Raw genomic sequence first — 4,518 nt, 5'->3', positions numbered from 1 at the left:
CTGCTCTGCCGTTCTCTTCCCTGCCTATCTGTTCTATCCTTACTACTTCAAATTTCTTGATCTCTATTCTGACCAATTCTTGGTACTTGGCCATCCTATCATCCTTTGCTTCATAATCGCCAGAAATTTGGTTTACCACCAGCTGTGAGTCGCTGTAGACCATTAGTTCGGTGGCCTTCATGTAGTATGCTAATTTGAGTTCTGCAAGAAGCGCTTCATACTCCGCTTCGTTGTTTGATGCTGGGAAGCCAAGGTTGATTGCTTGCTCTACAACCAGGTCGTCTAGTGAGATGAGGACTATGCCAAGTCCTGCACCATGCCGGTTGGATGCTCCATCCACAAAGAGCTTCCGCATCTCACCAACGAACAACTTCCAGCAAGTTGAGGGGTCGGATGATGTCGTGGGGTCAAGAATGTTGCTGGTATTTTCTTCGAGGTCCATGCTTGCTGTCTGCCCATCGCTATCTGATTGTACCAAGTTTTTATTTGTTGGTGAGTCTTGGTTTGCTTCTTCCTTACTGTCTTTAGTTTGGTCTGCCTTGGAGTCTGACTGAGCACCTTCTGTTAGGGGTTGCGTTATTCCGGCGTCAACTTCCATCCCTAGTTCAGTTGTGTCAGTTAGGTCGACTGGGCAGATATGATGACTTCCAGGACTAAATTTTGTGACAAAGTCTGCCAAAGATTGGGCCTTTACTGCGGTTCTGGGTTAGAACTTAATGTCGAATTGTCCCAACTCTACTGCCCACTTCAAGATTCGCCCAGAAAAGTTCGCCCTCTCAAACAAAGCTTTTAGTGGAAAAGCTGTGAGGATGACTATGGTGTGGGCGTGAAAGTAGTGTGCCAATTTCCTGGAGGCCATCATTAAGGCCAATGCTAATTTTTCCAGTGGCAAATACCTTTATTTCGGCCCCTAGCAATGTCTTGCTGACATAATAGATGAGCAGATGCTAGATTCCTTCTGCACGAACCAACACTGCACTAATTGCGTGCTGAGAGACTGCCAGGTACAAGAAGAGTTCTTCACTAGGTACTGGGGTAACAAGCAGTGGTGGGGAAGACATATATTCCTTCAAGCTTTCCAGAGCTTGGTCGCATTCTTCATCCCACTCAAACTTGGCCTTCAAGGCATGAAAAAATGGTCGTAGTCTATCTGATGACCGGCTTATGAACCGATTGAGCGCAGCTGCCATGCCGGTGAGATGCTGCACTTCCTTTACCGAGTTTGGTCTCTCCAAATCCTGGATTGCTTTGATCTAAGAGGGGTCTGCTTCTATACCCCGGTTGGTCACAAAGAAGCCTAGGAATTTGCCAGATCCTACTCCGAATGCACATTTGGATGCATTGAGGCGCAGCTTGTGCTTCTCAGGATCTCAAACATTTCGCCTAGGTCCTTGAGATGGTCATTCTCATCCTTGCTCTTGACCACCATGTCGTCGATGTAAGCCTCCATTGTTCTGCCTAACAATGGTTCAAACATCTTGGTGACCATCCGTTGGAATGTTGCCCCAGTGTTCTTTAGGCCAAAGAGCATGACCTTATAACAGTATAGTCTTCTTGGAGTTGTAAAGGATGTGACCTCCTGGTCTGGTTCATGCATGGCGATTTGGTGGTAGCCTCTGTATGCATCCAGAAAGCTAAGTCGGTTGTGCCCTGCCGTTAGGTCTACCAGTTAATCTATCCGTGGTAGAGGAAAGCTGTCTTTTGGGCATGCCTTGTTGACTGTTTTATAGTCGACGCAGACACGCCACTTGCCGTTCTTCTTTGGCACTACAACTGTGTTGGAGATCCATCTTGGGTAGTGCACTTCTCTAATTGCTCCTGCCTCCAGCAGGTTACCTACTTCTTCCGCCACTATCTCGGCATAGTGGAGTGCCGATCTGCATGTTCGTTGGATGATTAGTCTGGCAGATGGGTAGACATTAAGTTGGTGACTGATGAAGTTTGGATCAATGCCTGGCATGTCGTAGGGCGTCCAGGCGAACACTTCGATATTAGAGGTTAAGAATTCTAAGACCTCTAAATTCTCAGTGTTGGACAACGACGAACCGAGCAAAAAGAACTTATCCGGGTTCTTTTCATCTATTCTTACCTCTACCAAGTCCTCCACTGCTTTCTGATCAGCCGCTTTGCCGACATCTACGAATAGCTCATTGTTCTCAGGTTCTTCCACCGAATGAACGTATCCTTTGGCAGCGCGGCTGCCGTTCACCGTGACGAAGCATTGCTTTGACATAATCTGATCTCCATAGGCTTCTTCAATTACCCCGGTATCGTTGGGGGAACCGCATTACTTGGTGGTAGGATGACGCCACTGATCGCATGGCATGCAACCATGTTCTGCCCAAGATGATGTTGTAAGTGGAGGGGACCTTCAATACCCAGAACTCCACTTGTTTCGTCACGCTTCCTGCTCTGACTGGAAGAATTATTTTACCGACGGGCCACTCTGGCATGGAGTTGAATCCAATTAGGGGAGATACGGCAGGCGCCAAGTCTTTGTCTTGCAGCTTCAATTGTTTAAATGTTTCGTAGTACATGATTTCACATGAACTACCCTGGTCAATCAAAATCCGCTTGACGTCAAAATCCTTGACTCGGAGAATGATGACCAGGGCATCATTGTGAGGGCAGTATATTTGTTCCAAGTCTTTATCCGAAAAAGACATGACGTTTGTTGCCTCTGTCTTCCCCTTCTTGATGGCAGGTTGGGCACTTAGCACCTCTCTAAAGTGCTCAGCCTTTTTGATTGATCCCCTGAGCTCGCATACACGCTCAGGTTCAAAAAATCCATGTATCACATTGATAATGCCTTGAGGCGGGGCGTCGATTGGCATCCCATTGGGGTTATTATGGTCCTGGGGGGCTGGCTGCGTCCCTCCTTCAATGTATTTATCCAAGTGACCTGCCGCCACCAACTCCTCCAGGTGCTGTCTCAATGGTGTGCAATTCTCAGTGCGGTGCCCCTTTTCTTTATGGAAGGTGCACCGCGATCTTTCGTCGTAGTTTTTCTGTGCTTCTCCCAACTTGGTTGGCCACTTGACGAAAGGCTCATCTCTTATTTCGCTCAGAATCCGATATATCGATTTCTTGAACACCGTGATTATGGCAGTGCGGATTCTCAACCATCTTTTATCCGGGTCTTCTCCGTTATCTCGTCTGCCACGTCCGTTTCTGTTCGGTCGATCTACCGTATTAACCTTCACTGAGGTCTTCTTTTCTGGTACTGCGGTCGTCCCAGATTTTGCTTTGGCACGTGCGCCATCCTCTTCTACCCTGATGTGCTGATGCACTCTTTCCATCAAGGCTTCCATGGTGAGGGGTGGCGTCATGGTGATCAAGTCCCTTAGTCTGTTCCCGACTGGAAGGCCTCTTTTATACTGTGCAATGACAAGATTGGTGGGGCAGTCCCCAATCTGATTGAATGTCTCCCAGTAGCGACTATTGTAGGATCTTAGGGTCTCTTTATCGCCCATGTTAATGGAGAGTAGCTGGTCGATTTCTACCAGGGTTTTAGTGTTTGTTCGGAACCTTGTTACGAACGCCTCTGCCAATTGCGCCCAAGAGGCTATGCTGCCCTCTGGAAGTTTCTCGAACCAAGTCAAGCCTAGGTCGAAAAGGCTAGATGGGAAGAGTATGCACATTAAGGCCTCGTTTCGCCTGTATACAGCCATGACCTGGCGAAAGTGGCTCAAGTGTGAGTAGGGATCCGTTTTCCCTTCATATGTAGTGAATTTGGGCTGAAGGAAGCCTGATGGTAGGGGCGCGTTTTCAATCGCCGGAACAAATGGCGAAGTCTGCAGCCTTACTAATGCTTTGTCCGTTGGTTCGTAGGCCAGGTGCGGTATTGGCATTCCAACCTCGACGCTTCCATGCGTCCGAAGAGCCAACCGCTGTAAGGCAGAAACTCTGTGTGGATCTCGTGCCCTGGCATCCTCCTTGCATCATGCCTTTTCTTCGAGCACGGTTCGTAAGTCGGATGATCTGGGCAACTCCGTCTGTCTAGATTTGGTTTGGTGCGTATGTGAGGGCCAATACGTGCTTCCTTCTGTGTATGATCTTTCAGATCTCGTCCTCTTAGACCTGGAGCGACGAGTTCTGGAAGACTTGGATTGAGTATCGCCTGTCCTGAGGCTTCTGCTCTCTCCTTGTGAGGGTGTGGTATTCCTACTACGATTTTTTGAGTGGCGAGGAGGCGTCTTGTTTTTGTGCCCCTCTCCTGTCGCCACTTCTTTTATCTTCATCTGGCGCTTCAAGGCCTCCATGTCCGCCGCCATCCTCCTTATTAATTCATCTTGCTCCTTCACGCCGTCTTCCCGAGCTTGAGGATCAATCCTCCGCCTTTGTCTGTTAGGACTTTGCGAACGAGAGTGACGGGGGCTGTTAGTCCGCCTCTCCCCAGTATCCCTCCTGGTGTTATGTCATTGGGGCTCCAAATCTGCCATGGGAGGGATAGAAAGTAGTCCTTCACGCCTTGCACCCCCATCTGGTGTTTGCCCGTCGATGGCGGACTGCGGTAAA

The sequence above is a fragment of the Camellia sinensis genome, chromosome 8 (assembly GCF_055761805.1).
Source record: "Camellia sinensis isolate YWXY chromosome 8, ASM5576180v1, whole genome shotgun sequence".
NCBI lineage: Eukaryota > Viridiplantae > Streptophyta > Magnoliopsida > Ericales > Theaceae > Camellia > Camellia sinensis.
This window is presented reverse-complemented; position numbering follows the sequence as displayed.